Source organism: Temnothorax longispinosus, chromosome 5 (genome assembly GCF_030848805.1).
Source record: "Temnothorax longispinosus isolate EJ_2023e chromosome 5, Tlon_JGU_v1, whole genome shotgun sequence".
In the NCBI taxonomy this organism is placed as follows: Eukaryota; Metazoa; Arthropoda; class Insecta; order Hymenoptera; family Formicidae; genus Temnothorax; species Temnothorax longispinosus.
Window position 1 is genome coordinate 20,386,369 of NC_092362.1, and position 21,966 is coordinate 20,408,334.

The following is a 21,966-nucleotide window of genomic DNA, read 5'->3' on the forward strand; positions in this document are numbered from 1 at the left end:
GCCCTCTCCTTACTGTTTATCCACTTAAAATAGAAGATCTTTCGAAACTAATTGCAACATTAATAACTGACTGAGTTCAGTGGAACAATGATCTAACCCCCCGTTTCTACAAAATTAAAGCACTAAAATTAATTTTTCGAAGTTTTAAGAATACTCTCTTTCTAAGTATTAATTATAATAATTAATACTCATAAGATCTTGTTCTTTCACCTCTATAAAATTCTCTCTTTGTAATAATACAATTTTAATTAAATCAGGAAAAGTTATTTTTAAATTAATGCTAAAACTTCTTGAGATTAAAAAATTTATGTTGAAAGATTATTTTTAAATCATGTATTTTAAGAAAATTGACTTTGAGATTTACTTTAATTCACGGTATTCAACTGCACGTAGGCGAGCGCAGGCGTAAAATCCTCCCGGGATTCGCAAAGAGACTCGCGAAGAGTCGAGGAAGCTAATCGCGTATCTATCTCGTTTCTCGTCGCGTCATGTTGAGACGACAGACACCCCGCGTAATTTATCGCACCGTTTACATAATCGAAGAAGCTGTTGTTGGGCGAAACATATACATTCGCAGCGGGATGCATGTTTTGTCGCGATTCGAGAATGCATTCTAGATACAAAAGAAAGAGGAAGGGAAGGAGATGAGTAATCGTTGGCAAGATATCATTTTTCCCAAAAAATGGGAATGAAGCATCGAATAGCCACCAACGCTAACTTTGAAAAAAGAATCTACTATTCAACTATCCAAGCGTAGAAATGCATGTCTCCCACACAATTCAACGAACAACTACAATTGTATATATTATCATATTTTTTCTTATAATGCTACTGTTAATGAGATATATATCATACATAAATATATATACGATGCATTGTTAACAATTATTTCAATAATTTTAAATTTTTTATGTATTTTTCATATAAAATTTTAATATATATCTAGTTTTTTTTTCAAAGAAGTTAAATAATTTTGTAATTAATTTTGAAAATAATGTAAATCTTAACTCTGTTAAAATAAAAGATTCCGTCTAAATAAAACCAATTAAAAAATAACAAAGATTAAATATTTATTATTTATTTTTAAGCGTGCAGTTTGAGTTATCAATATGTTATGAAATTTTATGTTAACCGTTATCGCAGTTAGACCTTTAAATTTTTGCAAAAGAAAAACGTTAATTACGAGATCGTTAAAGGATACAAAACCCTTATTGTGATAACATTCTGAAATATACTTGTATACGCAAGATAGTTTAAAGTGGACAGCTTGATTGTCAAACAAACAACGTTTCGCAAAGAAAACGGTGGAGACCTAGCCTTAATGAATCTAACAACAACGGACGACCCATCATGTAACTGTTACGCTATCGAGGTAATGGACTATGATTGATTCGATAATGTAGAATGTGCTATCTTCGACTTCAAAGGTTAATTAATTTCCTAGATGATGATAAACATTGCATTAACCACCTTCGCAGTTACGAAGAAACCGCTCGAGCACTTATGACGCATGAAAAGTGGGATAACTCAAAATAAAAAAAAACAAAGCTTCCTCTATGAGAAAGCAAAAATAAACGTTTATTTTACGAACGTGAAATGCGCCACTTGTTTTACCGCGTAGATTGATTAATGTAGTGGATTTTCGGCGAGCTCATTGGACGTTTGCCGGGGATTCCCATGAATTATAGACTGGATATTCAATACGAGTGCCAAGAATATTCATCACATTTTCATACCTTTTTTGTAATATGTAAATGAACTTGATTTCACTTGTTTTCAGAGAAATAATCTTCATTTTTCAATCTTATCTTTCTTTTTTACTCTATAATCTGTATATATAATTATACAATAATGATAATTTTAATTATACAGACATCTCGACTTGAATTTACAATTATTTTGTCCGCACTCGTATTGTTTTGCGCATTTGAAATTTATATCGTCATAATTTTATATCGAAAAACTTTAATTCTTGATTAAGCTGAAAGATTTTTGCTATGTCATATTGCGTGATTAAAACAACATTCCTCAAACACAGCGATATTAGCTTGAAAAATACCGGGAATATTGCCACAGAGGAATTTATAATGGATGCGCAATTTAAAGAGACGTTAATAAATGGGCGGCGGTGTAAATATTGGGTTAAAGTCGGCAGTTTCGAATTCGATTTCTCGAATGTATATTGCGCTACACGGATTGCGTTTAAAATTGATAGCCCGATCAACGACACCCGCCTCCTACAATTGAATCTTCTGATAAATTCCCCATCTATCTCGCGACACGCAACTTCCACGACGCCACCGTACCAACAACTCCTGCATACGCCTGAGTCAAATAATTTCTCGAATTGTAATGTCGTCGATAAATCAATCCTCGTCGTTCTCATCCACGACGCAATTGTCTTTGACAATTGTATTCGCGGGTACAATACCGCGTTAACACGCTCGAAACGTTACACGTCAATTCGAAAGTTTTACTCTTCGCGGAGCGGCAATTCTTTAACATGGCGTAAAGGGCCATTTTTTAACACCTACATACATCCACCCTCGGTTTTTACACTCGTTTTTAATTACCTTCCTCCTCACATTGGAGTACGAGCTTGGCTTTGCTCATTTATGTGGCAACCCTGCGAGCGAACTAAAGGGTAAATAATGGACTATACAGATAGTGGTGCCGCGAGAGGAAATACAGAGGAAAGTTTCCACCGACAGTTTAAATTTCATTAAAATAAAGTCTATTGGACGTCAAAACACGATTCTATTATCTTTTGATTTTTTAATAACTATTAAAATAACAAATTAATAACAGTAAAATAATTACAAACTGTTCAAAGGGCAACGGCAATAATAAACTGCATTTTACTTAAAATGGAATAAAAGAAATCGATTTCCAAAGTGGATTTGTATGCGAACCGTGAGTTAATTTCGAAAATAACTCGCGATAGTTACTCCCCAACGGGCACGTAGAATGACCGTTCAATATTTAAATGTTTAGCTCGACTTTCCGAGCTCCGGGTTTTATCGCGAATCGAAAAGCTAACAAAAAAAAGCATAGCTCTCTCTCTCTCTCTCTCGAGCGCGTTACAATACTCCTGTGTCCATTCTCGCGCGCGACTGAAAATGTTCTCTTTCGCCGCGTTAAAATTCCGAGGACCAGTAGTCGCTCTTTGTGTCCGATATATATCGGGAGCGCACCACAGGATGCATCCGGGAGAAGCCCAGAAAGAGGTGCGCAAGGTGGTACAATATAAAATCAACCGTTCATTTAAATATAAACGAGCCGCGTTGGACAAATAGGTTTCGTCGGAACGATGAACACGTTATCCCCCGCGCCTCTAATTCACGATCTTCTCTCGCACCAAGACGACGATACAATGCCGTGGCATCATATATAGCATAAACCATATTTACATATCTTGATACATACACATGAGAAAAATCGATGGCAGCCACGATGGCCAATCAGAAAGCGGAAGGCAGGCTCTACGCACAGACGTTTGTATACGTGTACGCGGCCGTCGCTCCGGATATGTGGCATATATAGGGTGTCCCAGACCTATCAAAGAGTATTCTAGAGGGGAGAAGATAGGGGAATATCAGATGGGACAGATATTGTAGAGACAGCGAGAAACGATCGTGGCTCCTTTCAGAGAAATTTAAAAGTTTGGCTGATGGTTAATAACACCTGTGTTTGTATCATTTAAACGCACATAAGATTCGAATTATGAACATATAGTAGACGTCGTAAAATAAAATATCTAATTTTTTGAAGCGAAGATAGAATCGGTATTCCGTGTTTCTACCTTCTATTCTACGATACTTTCTTGATTACGTTTTCTACGGAAAAAATATCGAGAGATATCTTCATTTATCGGATATCATTTATCGATATTATTTTTCCAATTTCTAAATTTCCATTTCTTGATCAGCAAGCGTCAAATAAAATTGTTATTACGATAAAGTTTGCTTCAACTTAATCTAAAAATAGTTTTGTTATCCAAATCTTCATATCAAATATTTCTGAAAATATAATCTGATGTTTCTTTCTTATTTTCAATCCATACGACATTGAAAATATCTTTTTACTAATTTTTAAATCAAAATTTTGCTAAAGTTTACTTAAGATTAAATAAGAAATATAATTTGTTTCTATTTAGAACTAGTTCATTATTTTATCATCTCTTAATATCTAATATAGAAAATGTATTTAAAAAACTCAATTTCAGATTTTTTATCAATAGTACTAAAATACCATTTGTTAATAAATGATAAAAAGCAATAACACCTTATACATGCAGTCAAGTACTGACCGCCTCTTTCGCGTTTTATGCCTATTCGGTCGTGCGTTAAATAGTTCGTCGAAAAAGGCAACCTACTTAAGTCCACCCTCTCCCTCTTTTCACTTCCCCCGGCCACTTTTATCGGCTTCTGTCGTCGCACAAAACCGTAAATTCTCCTCACATTTCATACAGAGGAATAACGAATCGCTTGTTTCTGAGAACGGCGATACACGGAAGGAAGAAGGCGCGCAACCCAGGGGGAGATCAGGGTTTATCGTAAACGACCAATTTTATTCTCACCACGAGAGCTATTCGTCGCGCGAAGACGACGTAAAGACGTCTAGACATTATTATTTAGGAGGGAATCGGGCTGCAACGAGAGAGAAGCTTATGCGGCTATCCCGCGGGAAATACTCGATAGAGAATGGAAAGGAAGAACGTGTCATGGAGTTGGCTATCGATGCTTAACACCGGGAACTACTATCGGTTATCGCCCATCATCGAAGTCGGAATATCGATATTAATACTTGACGCTAAAATATCTTGAGATCTATTTGTAACGTTTAATTCGCGTCTGACTTTCATAAGATTCGTGAGTAGACAATAATCGAGAATAAAGGATCAACTTATAGCATTTTATATATCAATAAAATCGATAAAATAGTATAAACATAATACTAATACTTAAAAGATTAAAGAGTTAAATACGAACCGAAGTGATGGAAAGCGGAGTAGAATGAGAATATCCAAGTGACCAAAGCGAAAAAGCCAACATCTGAAACAAAAACATTACATACGTTACAAAAATAGAGACATCGTATAATATTAATTTGCATAATATTAAGTCTTAACAAATCCAGTCTTAATAAAAAAGAAAAGACATTAAGCTCTTCTCTTTATTCGAAATAGATGCTCAGTTTGGAAGAAATAGTACGTTACTCGGAACTGGAACGTTACCCTAATGGATGGTAAACCACCGATACTTTTCCCCATCTGCTATTTGCCTATCTATTCTTCTGCATCATACCCCACTCTTATCCGATAATATCACAGGGCAAAGCACCACCGTGTCTCATGAATTGACCATCGAGCGTCGGCCCGCCGCGTCGCGTCGTTTCCGAAATATCGATGCTCGGCGGAGGGTCATCTCTATACGTTCCATCCCCGGCGTATCGTTCGGTATGGTTAAGAAAATGATAGTTCCCGGCGCGAATCGGCGGGAAAAATGGAACAGCAGGTGCCCGCGCTGGACTACGCAGGCAATCTGTCAGTAGGTGGGTCCGTGTAATCGCGCAGCGCCAATTCTTACGTTATATGCGTTGCGTGCCGCTGTTCTCCGGACGATTTAAACTTTCCACGTCCTCCCAGCGGTGCAATTAGGGGAGGAAGCAAAATTGGCCGAGTTTACCCAACATCGACGTGTTTAACATTCATTAATTTACCAGGTCCATAATTTTTCATTTAAATTAAAATTATACCGCGCGATACTTTGCAAGAAAAAGCTTCACGTACGTGTGTTGTGTGCGAGGAGAAGAAGAGGGAAGGGAAAAAGCGATAGAAGACGTAATTTAATCTTTCGCGACCAAGTTGTTGCAAAGTCTTCGTTATATGATGTTTCTAAGCGTTTAATGTTAATGATGTGTTATGACGCGTTTGAAATGATATAGAGGGTGAATCCTGACCGCACGACAGTATTTCAAAGGGTAAATTTAGAGCGCGAAATAAGAAGAAAATGTTGTGCAAGGTATATAAGGAGATCCTGCATAAAGAGTTAAATGCTAAACATGCTCCGAGCCACTTAGTTACGCCCGCCGTTTCCCCTCTATCCCACCTCCTCGCGTGTGGATTAGAGCACGCTAAGGCGGGCACTGTTACTCTTTTTTATCCGTCACGCTAAAAGACAAAAGCATTCGAGCAAGACGCGTATAAATTTCGGCCCAATTTTCAGGGATCTGGTCGAGAGAGACTTATGATCATGCAAATCCCGCGCGATCGTTCGTGCTCGAAGGTCGGCCGTTTGTTAACGAATATTTTTCTTGTCCCGCCGCCGCGTCGCGCGAAACAAACGATCTACGACAGGTATTGTATGCGACTCAACACACGTTGTCGGCATCCAAGAAAAAATCTGTGTCGGCTCTTTATCCAGGTCGGTTAGGCTTAGCTGGAATAATCGCTTTTCTGAGGAAATCCTTGACACCCATCGTGGTCAGTGCTCTCTGCATTTCAAGACTGACAATGGCTCGTTCCAAGATTCAAAGATAGTATGAAAATCCGCAGTTTTGTGCAAAAAGCCGCTTAAAATTCTTCCTCCAACTAGGTATATACATGTGTACGAGTGTGAAAAAAAAAGGAAAAACTCGCCACTGCACTACGAATTTATGAAATATTCACGATTGTTATAAAAAAAACTTTGAATATACCTGTCTCCCTCTTTCGCAAAATTCTATAAATAAATAATATTCGCGAAATGAATGCGAGCTTTATAAAATGTAACAGCGGAAAATATTTATATCTCTTTCTGCTCAATCATCACAGTGAGAAAAAGTGAAGGAATAATTTTATTTTATTACAACAATATTATTTTATTAGTGGATTGACTGTAAGTTTCCATTTTAAAAGTTCAGATAAATACTATACATTCAATTTGTATAACATTATACTGAGATTTGTATATCTGTATACAGAGTAATAATATTTTCCTAAAAAATATTTGTATTCTATGTAATTTAAAAATAAAATGCAACAGATTTCTCTGGTTTTGTCAAATAACTTTTATTAAACTAAATATTTTCTCCTTTTAAGGGTATGACAATTTTTGTATTGTATATCAGATTTTCAAATGTGCTTAGCTAAATAAATATTACAAATAAAATACATATTAATTTAAACATACGCATATTTCTTAAAATATGTAATAGAGAGCTGACTCCACACGATGATTTCTTACAGAGATATCTCATATTCTTTTATCATCTATCTCTTTAGGGGATTAATATTTTTGTGTGTGTTTGGAGGAGGGAGGAGAGGGAAGAGAGAAAGAGAGATTTGTAATCATAATATAAATGATTACAATATAATCAATCGCATTAATGATTAATAGCATACCAGTAATACTGTAAGTGTTATTAAGAAATATATTTTGCACATTATATTGATGCAATCAATGACAGTACACTGACAAATGCACTCTCTGATAGATCAATTTATAATAGCTGACTTTGTTAAATCGAGAATCGATTAAACGTGTTGGGTCTTCTCGATGGTAAGAGAAGATTATCATTGCGATTAAATTCCCGGCTCTATCGCTCGATCAAGAAACGGCATCTATGATCGTGTGTGACCGCTATTATTGCGGTCTACCGTCCAGCAACCGTCACGCATAGCTACGCGCGCGTAACGATCGTAGGAGACTTCCGGAAAAGAAAGAAAACTCGGGCAGCGTAATAATCCCGTTGGAAACTACGGATGACTGTGCGCAATTACGGTAATGCGGCACAGACAGAGGGAGAGAAAATAGAGAAAGAGAAAAATAACTGTAGGAGGGACAAACATAATACCGAAATAACGTAGATAGTTTTAAAAGAAATTAAAAAATTGATAAAATATCTTTCTTCCAGTATCCAAGCTTCTCAATAACATTTATATAAATACAACATTTCAGTTACTTTAATGGTTGATATGAGTTAATATATAAAGTCGTCTGACGTAGCGATCTCTTAATTATTTCGTACAGAATAGAATAAAATGATTCTTTTTGCAGAAAGCGAAAGAGAGAGAGAGAGAGAGAGAGAGAAAGAGAAAAGATCGAGTAGAAACATTTCTCTTTGGAATGGTAAAATTCTTTGGAAGGACACCAACGGACACATATGATGCACACCGGCGCACAAATTGGAACGTGAAAAATGTAAAAGACAGGCTTAGAGCAAGCTGTTCGTCACTCTTCTGCTTCCGGCGTACACACACGTGTTCGTCGTCGATCTTTCCGTCTTCTCCACGCGACCGTGAAAAAGAAGGGGCGCGACACATACACCCCCGAGCTCTCGAGAGCTCGGCGCTCGGCGCTCGGCGGCTCTCGGTTCTCTCGCGAGTGAACTGTTACAGCAGTTGCAGCTGAATATTACATCGCGCCGGCACGGTACACGCAATTGGACGTCGAGTTTCCCCCTACGTACGTACATACATGTAGCGCTTATGTCGAGCGTTATCCCAAGGCATAACTCATATACGTTCGCGCGGACGCGCAACTCGACGCCCCGCGCACAACAAACTTACGAGCAGCTAATGTTTGCGTAGTCGCGGGAATTAAGGATGCGCAGCACTCCTCTCCTCTTCTCTCATCTCATCTCATCTCATCTCGGGGCTCTAGCTGAACCGAGAGCTCTTGCATAGCGGGGTCGCATCATGCGCCCGCGCCGGCTCCCGGTGTTTATGCTCGATATTACGGAAGTTATGTCGTAATAGCGTTTTAGTTTTATACCTTCTGCGCCGTGTGTTATCTCTCACCCTCCCGCTTCCTCTCCCGCGGTACCTGCTTCTCTCCATCTCGTGTCATTTTACGGAGCGATAAAATTACAAAGTCGAGTGACCACCCACCAGACGACTATCCTCCGCCTCGTGGATGTATTTATGGCCGCGATAGCGCGCGGCAGTCGCGGCACTGCTGGCCGAACGGACGAGCCATGAATCCACCACCGCGAAATAATCATTTTCATCTGTCGTTTTTTATTGTGGACCGCCGCGCCGTTGCGCCGCGCCGACTGTCGCGGATCGACAAGCGGTGAGGTAGTTTCCCAAACCGCGATTGCCAATTTTTTGATTGTCGCGCGCGCTCACAAAGGGAGGTACTAGCTGTCACTGATGACAGATTCCGTTAAATCGGAAGGGCGGAAATATTCTCTACGGAGAAGTCGAAATGTGTCGGTTTGAAGTTGAGCGTTTTGCGCCGATCAATCTCGGAAATTTGTTCACCGACATTTTGAAATAGAGAGAAAGAAAGAGTGATTGCGTTACATATTTGGAAATGGCATATTGATTGAATGATGTTATGCAAAAGTGATTTAAATAATCTAGTAGGTTTGATGTAAAATATAGAATTGCACTTTGTCAATTCAATTATCCACGCTCGATTATAACCCATTTTAATCAATTTTGCAGGTTTTTAAATTTGTAAATGCACAACATTGTCTATTATAGCTAAAATTTGATAGAAAAGGCATAATAAACTGACTTTTTCACATCAAATTGATTAAATAAAAAAGTAAAAAATATCTCAGACTTGTTTTTGCAGCTATAATTTCGATAATTCAATTTCAAAAGTGTCATTGATAGCAACTAAAAGTTTTTTCTACATCATTCTTCTACATCAAACAGATAAATTTAAGGTCGACTGTTCCACAGAGATATGGCATATGAAAAATTAAATTACCGCTGAATCTGACGACTAATTTTCTTGACTTGTGTATCTACCTGATTGATCAGGCGTATGCTGAATATATCTTTTTTTTTTTCATACATATGCAGACACGATCGAAAGTTCAACGTTCTGCGGTTTAAAAGTTCATTTCTTAGTTACCGCAGTACATACAGCGCATACAATACGTTACATTCACATGCGAGCGATGTTAGCGACAGAATTTGTCGACATTTGACATAAAATATTTAATATAAGAGACTGCAATTTTATTAAGATTATACATGTATATGTATATCGCAGAAGTCAATGCCAGTTTTCTACTTCATTGTTTTCAACATACTGTTTTATATAAAAGTTTTAACCTTTAACCTTTTTGCGATAACGAAACTGACTGATAAACGTTATCACTCCACAGCGCAACGCGTTCGAAGAGTATCATTCTCTTCCTTAGAGTATAATTTCACATGAACTAGTATAAATATTCGATACCAATAATTTTGGTATATATAGGTACGTATATTATTAAGAAAAAGAAAGAAATGCGTTTACGAGGATGTTAACTTCACGAACAATTTTTAATAAAAAAACTATTTTTCTAAATAATTATTTTCTCGAAGTCACAGAGAATATCTAATTAAAGTTTAGAGAGTTACCCAATTTGTGGAAAGGTAGTGCGCAGCTTAGGGAATTATTTTCGGAGGTCATGTTTCTCTATCGTGCCTTGTCCGTTGCTGCTTTTACAATGTAACGTAACACGAAAAAGTTGTACTTCTAATCAAAGTATCGCGTGTCACAAAGCTGGATACTGTTCCTTGACCTTCTTGCTTCGCCCAATTCTATTTTGTAACGCGTGCTCTTATGATGCCCTGTGAATACGCACGCTCTACAATGGATAACGTAAAAAGTTGTGAATTAAACATCTAATTAAAACATCGCATGCAGTAGAACGGTACCGTTGATCGATTTCCTCGTTCCGGACGTCACACTTCATAAAAATCTCAAGTAGGACGTGCCTTCGTCGCGTCCCATTTGTGACTGCCGGCTCTATGCGGCAATCACTAATGAAAATGATATCGAGAATAGAGCATTGTGCGACACGGCAAAAAAACGCGGCAGAAATCGATTAGCCCTGACAATCCCTCGACTAACGGCGCGCACATCTCTCGAGAAGAACGGGCCGAGCGGCCGCGAGAGAGATAGAGAAGGAGAGCATCGAGAGAAGAATCGGCGAAGACGGCGCTGGAAATTATTGTTGTGATTACACGTTCATGCCGGACCAGGGGTTCCAACCGCAGGTATAAAGGGAAAACGAGAACGAAAAAGAAGAAGAGAATCTTGTCCGAGGATACAATATCCTTGCGAAACGTGCCCGGATTTTATTGAGAAAAGACGAGAGAGAGAAACGAGAGAGTCACAGGGAGAAAGCGCGGCCGCGCGATCTCCCGTGCTACCACGGTCCCGCAGGCCTTAATCTCGTCGATTATTTCGTTTGGGGATGCCGCCGACAGATGGTGGGTTCGAGAGAACGAGAGAGAATCAATTTCAGGGAATCAGCCCCCCCGGGCTGCGTTCTGCCGCTCGCAGGAGAAGAAGGGAACGGAAATGCCCGAGAAACGCTGAGGAGCAATAATCCTGTGTGCGTCCGAATTGGCAAGGATGCCATCCTACTCGCTGCCCTTCTTCACAAGCGAGAGAAAATTAAAAACTTAAACTGCTGATCGCGATGCTGCGACAGAAATCAATTTCAAACAACGGCACTTGCCTTTAATATAACTCAGTAAAGCTTCGTGTAACTTGAAAAATCAAAAAATAAATAAGGGACTCGACACAACTTGACTATTATAACAACATTGTTACAGTAATATTTTTAAGATAAAAAGCTATGTAATTGCAGGCTCCAAGACGAGGAAAAAAAGAATAATAAATATATTTTGCATAAAATTACGTTCTTTTCACGTAGCTTTTTAAAAAAATTTATATTTACGCTACTTGATTGTTACAAGATGTTCATTTTACCAGAGCGTTTCGTAGAACTGAAATCTTCAGAATTCACGATTTCGTATGTATAATAAGGGACTCGACGCAACTTGACTATTATAACAACATTGTTATAGTAACATTCTTAGGATGAAAAGCTATGTAGTTGGAAGTTGTAAGACGAAAGAAAAAAAGAATAATAAATATACTTTGCAAGCTGTTTAAAAGATATATATTCATAATACTTAATTGTTGCAAAATGTTCATTTTACAAGAGCGTTTCGTAAAATTGAAATCTTCAGAATCCACGATTTCGATGCAACGATCCAATATTTATCTTTGATTTTGATTTAAGAAGCCAAACATAGGTATGTATATATATAATACTGACGAAATCAAACGCAGACGCTGTCGAAATTCGTTAAATATTTGCAGGTTCGGACTGATCCATTGTCTCGGTTTCGCGACCCACTGTGGATTACTCGGCGGTTATCGATTATTATATTAGCGTTCACCGGGCCGCACGAGCACCTGGGCCGTCCGAAATCAATTTTTCAAGTTGTCGGCATGCTTTTATCGAGGATGTATTTACGAAGTTCGAGAGGTTAAAGCGTTCAGCCGTAAGTTCGTACGCGCGCGTAACGAACGGTCGTTAATAAAGTTTCAGCGTTTATCTCGCTTTTCCACCGCGATAATTATCCCGATTTTATGTATGTGTATCTGTATGTATGTATATGTAATATATTTTTCTTTATCGCGTTATAATCCTGCGTAATACGTACATGCACGTATCACACGAAGAATCCGCGCACACGAACGAATGACTCACGGTGGCTCGGAGTTCGGATTTCATCCCGTGGTGGTCTCTCGTCCTGAAAATTACATACTCGTTACCCGGGAATTTCGCGTACGTACGTACGTAAAATACTGCACGTCTGAGAGGGACAGCGAGATGCGGCGTTTGAATGGACATGCACACGTACACGTGCGGCGCGTTTACGCGCATCTCCCTCATTCAGGCGCGGCTCGGCTGGGCTTGGCTTGGCGGAGTTAAAACCGTTTTACCAGAAGTGGCAGCACGTGATTACGACGGTTATTCTTGGCTTTGAAGCTTTGATATACTCGCACACGCGCTTTCTCTCTTCATCTCTCTCTTTCTCTCTCTCTTGCCACAAATCCGTACACGTAACTAGGGCGCGTCTCCCCGTGTTCACCAAATGCGGGCGAAAATAACGCGCGCAGTCGTCGGGTATTGGGAACGTGTCGTCTCTCGTTAAATTATAAGTTTCATCACGTGTCGCTTACCGTCCACCATCACGTAAAGCGCATTTTCGGCCGTCATTCAACGATATTTGAACAGTCTCATCTCACGAAAACATTGAGCAACATGGTAACGGAACATTAGATATATGAGCTGGTCCGCGCGTCATTGATGTCGGTACCACCGAGAAGATAATAATTTTACACGAAAAGGTGAGGTAAAAATTGCTACAGAAAGATAAATCAAACTTTTACAATACTTTGTTCTCTTAAAACAGTCAATTTTGTCAAAATTAATATCTTTGTTGTTCTTAAACTTGAACTATAACTATTATAAAAGTATAAATAAAAAAATTTAACGTGCTAATTAAAAATATAAAATATTGAACAAAAATGATTTATAACATATCAAGATTATGTTAATATTATTTAATTTAATTTGATAAAATTATTTTCGCTCAAAAAAGATGGTTTTAATTGATAAACGTGAAACACAATAGCGTATACCTATGCGGAATACAAACGAGGGAATCTTTGTTATGTAATAGATAAAGCAGTGAAAATATATGATGTAGATCTCAGCTATGCTTACGACAAAACTGGGTTAGTATAATAGCGGCTTTCTGTGACGATTTCTATGGGCACTGCCTAAACAGTATAATGATTATTCAACATACAATAGTGCAATGAGACAGTTAGTATAAATTGTCCACCTGAATTATAGACAGGGGTTTTATTCTCACAAGATATTCATCTCTGTCTTCCCAAGATGTGCAGTATTTGCTTGAAAAACTCTAATGAATATACGCATTTGCTTGCTATGATTGTATTAATTTAGTACAGTAAATTTATATTTATTGTAAGTTTACATTGTTAAATATTAAAAAATGAAATTTAAACCAATACCTTGCATCAAATAACATTTTGTTATTTTCAATTACCATATGTGTGTCGAAATTTATTATTTAAACACAAAACATTATTATTTTAACTTCATTAATTTAGTTAAATAAACTTTGTTTTAGTTAAATTAACGATATATTGAGTAGAAGCAGTGGCGACTTATAGAAATGGTTAAAAAGAATTAAATTGAGTATAATTTGGCACTACGAATTTGACAATGATCTACATCTACATCATATATTTTCACGTTCTCTCTTATATCTGTTAAGGAAAACTACTCAATCTATGTATAATAATAAAATTTGATTATTATAAAAATAATTGATTGTGTCCTTTAATTTAACTCAACATTTTTCGAAAAGCAATCAAAATTTACAGTAAAAATCAAAGACTAAACCGATATAACCGACTCTACTTGTTTAAAAGGTTTATAAAAAATGTAAAATAAATATTAAAGATGTGACAGTAAAATATTTGTTATTTTACTTTGAAACAAACAAATATAATATTGAAATTTTTCCGTCATGTTATACGAATCTGGGTTATATGGGAAGGTCTACTGTATATTTTAAGAGCTATGTGTTGTTGTTTCCGAGATGTCCTGTTTTCTAAAGGGTGTTTGACATATTTTTAGCTTGTCCTTATTTGATATTCATAATCTATTGCGGAAAATTAAAATATATTAATTTAAATACAAATATACAAATTTAAATATATTATAATTTTATTCTATTATATTTGTGTTAATATAACACATTTTTTAATTATTCTCATTTAAGATAAAACATTTATCTCGTAATGTATACTTACGTAACTTTTATACACACGTATAAAAAAGTATTTAAAAAATTAATAAATAATAATTAAAATATTTAAATATAGCAATGAATAATTTAAAATAATAATTAAAAAATATTTATTCCAGTTTTTTAATTAGATAATGTACATGTTTTTCTTTTGTCAGAAATAACGCGTTCTCATTTACCTTTTCTGTTTTTTTGATAAAACGAATAAAAGTTGGTTAATCTTGTAGTTTTGTCCTCTTTTTATCGACGGCAAATATCTATAGTTTTTTCTGCTCCACTTGCGCATTGTTCCACTTGCGCATAAAGATACATGATTATCCCTAACTGTAACTATAGCCTAACAAGTCGCGGCGAGGTATATGGCAAAATCTGGTTGTTAGCGGTATCTTCTTACTCGCAATAAAAATAAGATGGCAGGAAAACCGACGGTGCTCGCAGAGCCCTCAAGAGGGGTATAAACGGTAAGTGGCGGAAGTAGAATCGCCGAGAGGTTTTCAATATAATCATAAAAGTTTACTTTCGCTTTGACGTTGATGCGAGTGCTCATGACACAGTAAAAGTCATTATAACTTGCCAGCAAACGTCGTTATGCGTTTATCTACGGTCGGGGATGGACATTTAATACTATAGTTGTTTTTGGCACAATGATACGACGGGCCTCGGGAACTTCTCCGGGACGAGATAAAATACGTCTCGGGTGTTACGTCGCTGCGAGACCCTTACTTAGATTTCAATTCCTTCAGCGCTGAGTTTTCATTTACCATGAGAGAAACCCAAGTTTGTTGTAAGTGGTTGCTATACAAAATTGTGGACGAAACACGGAGTGCCTTCAATATATTTAGATCAAACTCAAGCTCTTCTACAAGTTGTTTACGGAATTATAAATGTTTTAGGAATCTTTTGAAAATTTCAGAATGCTCCAATTTTCAGATTTAAGCAACGAAGAACACGTCTAATTATTTATGACCTAAGAAAAAAATTGTTAATTCCGAGAAATACTTACAATTAATCCGATACGTTCAATTAAACATTTTAGTTAGTTAACTAAATATTAGTTGTTTCAATTTATTTAGTCAATTCTTTAATCAAGAATTAATTAATTCAACTAATGTTTAATTAACTAACTAAAATGTTTAGTTGAACGCATCGGACTAAATATTTTTTGGAATTAACAAATTTATTTTCTCAGTGTGCTGTTTTTAAACATACTTTTAAACGAAAATATTTGACATCGAATAATTAAACTAGTACGTACAGTCGGTCAAATATTACAAAACTGAATATATAAATTCAAAGTTAGTTCGGTGTTTTCAGCGTTTTAGATTTGGACAGATAATTTATTCATTAGATGAAAATTTAATAAACAAATAATGCGTGATTAATGGAAAAATATTTACCACTACCATCAAAATATAATGAAATACATATATTAACAACCAAGTTGTATATGATTTTTCGAATTTTTTCCCCTATTAGTACGATCATTTCTTTCGAGTCAAATAACTTCACCTTTAATAAAATTCTCATTGTATATCTCTTAAAACAACAGAGATATATTATTTTTCCAAATGCGTCGCTTTGAATATTCAGGATTGACGATGCTAAGAATGAAAGAATTAAAACATCATTACGTTCGCAAGAATGTTTACTTAATTCATTATCGTTTTCCGTATGTAAAGATATAAGCAAAGTTCGTATTTATGACGCGGAAAACTTACGAAGAAAAAGAGGATAAAAAGAAACGTACGACACCCTTCCCGACTTTTAAACTTTGGAATTACGTCTACTTCCGGAGGTACACCCAACGACTTAGCCGGAATAAAATAAAAATGTTGCAAAATGCACGGATATTCAGAGACGTTTTGGAACTTATTTAGCGAAACTCCAGCGATCAACTTTCGCACATTGCCAGATCCGCCGGAGAAGCAGAAACAGGGAGGGAAAAGCGCGAGTCGCGTTCAATAAATTTGTCCGCGCTTTACCGTTGGCAATTCCGTCCTAACACCGTGGAGAGCAGTCCTTTATATTTATTTAAACAGAAAGTTAATAAACCTTCCTCTACCTTCTCAACCAGTTAGAACGAGGAACTATCCCCTCTTCATCCCCGCGTGATATTTAACACCAAAGTTTCCAGCCGTGGAGTACGCAATTCCACTTTCGGTTATATTTGCGCCGTGAGTTTTCCGCAATCATAACGAAGTTCCCTCCCCAAAAGTAAAGTTATTTAATTCGATATCGGCGAGAGTACCTTATTTCTACCGACGCAGAGCCTCAATGTGTTAATTAACTGGAATGTACGTACGTATACATATTCAAGACTAAAGTACTTTCCGATCATTGAAAATATATACACTATAAGAATAGTATATAGATGATAGAGATAAGAATATTATAAGAATCAGAATTGTTAATTAATATCACAGTATAGTCACATATTATACCTATTATATAATCACACATACATACACAAGGAGAGATGAATTCTAAAAATATAAGTTATATTAAAGATTTTGCAATCTACTACTATCAAATTTTTTAAACGATATCCTTTGATGGAATTAAATCCGGCAACAGTCGACACGTTGGCAATTCAATATATGTTGAGGCAATTCATGTCACGAAAGCTTGTTTCGTTCTCGCATTTTGCAAGATTTCCCTACATTCGCGCGTAAGTGGATTATATAATTTTCCTCCTGAAGTGGAAAGAGCCGAGAAAAGTAAAAAAGCTCTTACACGCGAGTTTATCGAAATTGTGAGCACGTTTGGTTTTTCACTGCGATATGATGAAATTTGATTGGATGAGAGATCAGAAATCAATAATGAAGCGAAACTTCGCCAGGATTTCTGATGACTGTGTGTCATCGATTCGTGTGCATCTTCCATCTCTGAATTTTACGACGTTATTATATCTGCGAAAACATCGTAGCGCACACACGATGCGAATAACGGTGCAATTTTTCATGATACATGCACCGGATGCGATGCTCGAAAATAATTCGACGTTACGAAGGATGCGAAGAGCGAACCGGAAATAACGAGATCCGCAGAATGGAAATGGAATATCTCGCGGAAAGGCCGTGGCGAAAGATTCGCGATTTAAGAGAAGAGATTGTCGTGTACCCCGTAATAAGCAGTAAACGTATACGTTTATTTTGCTTCCCGTCCGTCTCTCACGCTAAGCTTGGTCACCGGGGCATGACTTGATAAATTATTCATACCTGTTTTGTCAAAGTATTCCGCGAATCGAGTGTCTTTATGGAACCTTTGTCCGGAATCTTTTTATTAATGGATGCGGAGATGTGTGTGGCACGTGCTACCGCACCAAACTGAACGAATGAGGGCGTAGATAAGTAAATGAGAGCAAAGATAAACGAATTTCATCCAAATCATAAATATATCACATAAGTTATTTATTTTATATTTTATAGAACAAATATTTAGCTTCTCTTTTGTATAATTCGAGTAAATTGAATATTTTTCTATTAAAAAGGAAAAAAAAAGAAATGTAGATATGTAAAAATAAAAGAGTTTGAGACATTGATATTTTTGATAAAAAATTGAAATTATTTAAAAATATTTCTTGACAGGTCATTCACTAGCATGTCTACCTTATCACGCGCAAAAATACAAAGTGCCATTCACGGTCGATTTCATCAACCTTCCTAAAATTCTCGTTAACGAACGTTACATCGACGATCCATCGATTTTTAATAGCTCGTTAAAAAACAGAGAGAGACGATTCAACAATTACCGGCACTGACGATCGATGTAATAAAAAAGCCTGGCGTTTAAGGGATCGTCAAGGATTTAACGGGTGTTATTTGTCCCGGTGAGGAAGCTCGGTGAAATCGGCCGTTAGTAAAGCTTTCGACCGCGTTCAAAATCGCAGCGGAAAATATCGGATATCGTGCACGGATAGATAGGAAAGTAAACGAAGCAATATGGGCAAAACTGGAAACACGGTCGATGGCAGTTATGTCGGCGCAACGCAACGCGTTGCGTTCAAATATGCGACGCGTATTGGGGGTTCAACCGATTAAAATGCTGTTCTGGGAGTGCTTCGATTTAAATCCAATTATTAACGGCGAATGAGCGCGAGCATTAACGCTAAGTGGCCACGGCCGCATCATGAACCGTGTGACGTCGAATCGAAATCATCGCGATTGCCCTGTCGCCGCCTTGTCATTCTCGATGTTAATATTCGACGCGTAAACGCGCGTGCACGGTAGATTATCTTATCGCACGCATAACGACGCGTGTCGTGCGTAACGAGTCGATTTAGGGGTGGTTCTGTTTATTTTACCTCGGCCTTGCCTTCGTGCGGTATGAGGACACGTATCCTTGACTTTATGATGTCAAATCGATCATGTAAAAGCCACTTTTAATTAAAAAATATCGAACTGTTCCACAAAGTCGCGCACGTATTATAGTAATCAAAGTTATCAGTAATAAGAAAAAGCACGATAGGACCTAAATTCTCTCTGCTTTGATTGCTCATAAATTAAACGTCTCCTAATTCGTTGTTTTAAGATTTATGTAACAAAGATTTAATGATGTTTGATAATAATTATAATTAATAATAATAATTTATTAACTTCAACTTACATGCCAAGAAGGATAGTAATTAATAATAATACTGACCGTTATTATTAACTCTATCGAATTGCATAAAAATATTCTAAGGATTTTTTGGTTATTTTTGCATCTAAATATATATTTAGAATTGTTTAGAGCAACTGTCTACTTTCTCCATTCTGGTAAGTAATAAAAATATTAAACTGTAGGAAATACAATTAATATAAAAAATTTTTTGTGATATTGTCGCCGCGGAAAATTATCATTTCCCCGAGACTAGATTTTATAGAACGAATTCTCTTTGCCACGCCTTATTTTCTCAGAGTATGTCAACCGAATACAGTAAAAACATTGAGAAAAATTTCAGCGGTCGCGTTACGCGACCAACGAAGATATAAAAAAACCGAATTTAAATTGCATTCCCGACGAGCGCTGCAGCCACGTATCGCGAGTGCATATAAACCTGCATCTCACGTTTCATTCTCTCGCGGACAGGCAAGAGATCTCTCTCCCGTCCTCTTTCGGATAAAATAACGAAATAAATAAAAACTGTTCTTAATCTCTCCTATCGAGCCGTTTCCGATTCGTCATACGTGCCGAATGAAAAATACAGCGCGCTTGACACGCGCGCGCGAGTTCGTTTCTGTAACACTGAATAAGCAAACATTATCTCTAAACGCCTTTGGAGGCAAACTGTAAACATATCGCGTTTCGCGCGATACACACACGACGCGTATACGCATTACACGCGAGAGGAGGATAACCGTTCAACTTACAACAAGCGAGTCCCTTGTATCCGCCGCGGTCCACGGCATACACGGCGCACGGGCTTATGTTACATAAGCGTTCCGCAATAATCTCTAGCCTGTGTGCGATTCATTACCTCCAGCATCGCCGCAATACTACACCATAGAAGATAATTTCGAGTTACGTTATTATGTCGCGCGCGATAGCGTTAGTCGAACTATGCCGTGTAAATAATAACTTGCGGCTGATGATGGAAGAGTCGCTTTCTTCGCTTTATCACACGGATAAAATGTCCGTGCTCTATCGTACGACAATAAAAAAAATTGAAAAGAATCGCCAACGTTCTCTGTGGAAATAAATTTTATTTCCACTCTTAAAACACACAATACACATACGAACATTTTATGTGACGATAAAATGTACTTACATTAAAATGTCATATAATGCAATAGCCATAATTCGCGCAAAATATTCCGTAACTCGCAGACATTAAAGATTCATTCAAGTATGAACTCTGACCTTATAAATTCAACATAAATAAAGAGAAAGCCTTTTGTGAAATAAATTTTGTGTAACTAGAGAAAGCAAAATATAATTACAGTAATGGATTGAGAAAAGTATGTCAATGTAATTTATCTGAAGTTCAAGAATTTAGAGAAATACATAATTTATATTATCGATACTCCAGAAAATTCCTAAATATATTTTAAACGAATATTACATAAATGGAATTATATATCGTGCAGAAACTCCATCGTCTGGGAAAAAAACTTGTGCCCTACAATTTTCAAATAATACTTCGCCTATAAATACTTTCTGATGAATAAACTGTGCCAGCATTAACCTTACTGCTTACGTGTATATGTACGACAATGCGATCAAGTATAAAGAATCGATTTTGCGATAAAAAAGGCGAGTCCTGCACTAACGCTTTGATTTATTACTTGACAAACACCTCGCAACAAGCTAACGTTCGCGATGCGGGCGCTTTTTTGCCCGGGCGAAAGAAGAAAGCTGTGAAAAAAAAAGAGAGGAAAGAAAAAGGTCAAGCAATTCGCGCCGCGATTACGTTTGCACTGTCACGGCGAAAATCCCGCGATGGCGTCGCAGATACGACACGGATTTTCCACGTGTGCTTAGACCGGCGGGCAAGCGAAACGTGGAGAGAGATACCACGACTCTCCACGACCAGACGGGAATGCGGAGAAAGGCAAGATTCACATCAAGCCGCGGCGAGCGCGAGCGCGAACGCGAACGCGCGCGCGGTCGAGCATTTGTTCGAGATGATTCCCAGATGCTTGATCGCTCAAGCAGATATAATCCCACGAGCGGGCAAACGGGATGATTTTAAACAAAGGAAGCCACCCGGTGAAGCATGATCGAAGTTCGCCACGGTACGTGGCCGTTCTCCTCGGCTCGGTGGCCGCCGCTCTATCGGCCTTTAGACGCCTTCAAACCGCCGGGCACGAACCGACCTTCGGTACCGACATTAAGGTGCGTCCAAACTTGCAATGTTACCGCGCGCGCTGCCGTATTGTGTCGTCGTAACGTATACAAATGATGACACGCTGTGCCGCGTGTCAAAACTCTACTTAATCAACCCCACAGTACCCGCAGTGATGGGAGGAACAAAGTGAGCCGCGGCGGCACGTTAGCGATTCCAACGAAAAATATTTGGCACGTTAAAGAAAGAATACGGATTTTTTGTGGCCTTACTATTTTTCTCAAGGTAACTTACCCTATTAAGATACTCCCCTGGCCTACCTAACCCGGAAGCGAGAATCGTAAAGAATCGACCTCTTATACGTTCTACCCCGATTTTTGGAAGGAGTACGCTCCGCCCATATAGTATGTCAGTTTACGTTGCGGAACAATGGCGGGTCAACTATTGCTACCTACAACAGAATTTTGGATCGCAACCCTGTCCTGTGGATGTTAGAGCCCTACGTACGCACTTGTCGTCAGTTGATACCGCGCGCCTTGTGCCATTCACTCCGTCGCGATGT

At 37.7% G+C, this 21,966-nt stretch overlaps 1 protein-coding gene across 2 annotated transcripts in view; it reads right to left on the minus strand.

Annotated features, from left to right (window-relative positions):
- The window catches only part of LOC139812843 (uncharacterized), a 125,884-nt gene that overhangs the window by 72,702 nt on the left and 31,216 nt on the right, over window positions 1-21,966 (minus strand). The window contains exons 2-3 of one of the 2 annotated variants that reach the window (XM_071777944.1): window positions 12,452-12,541; window positions 4,992-5,054 (exon numbers count right to left, since the gene is read on the minus strand). The gene's annotated coding sequence lies outside the window, so the exon portion shown is untranslated. The remainder of the gene's footprint in view (window positions 1-4,991; window positions 5,055-12,451; window positions 12,542-21,966) is intronic. The other variant, XM_071777942.1, reaches the window with a different exon arrangement.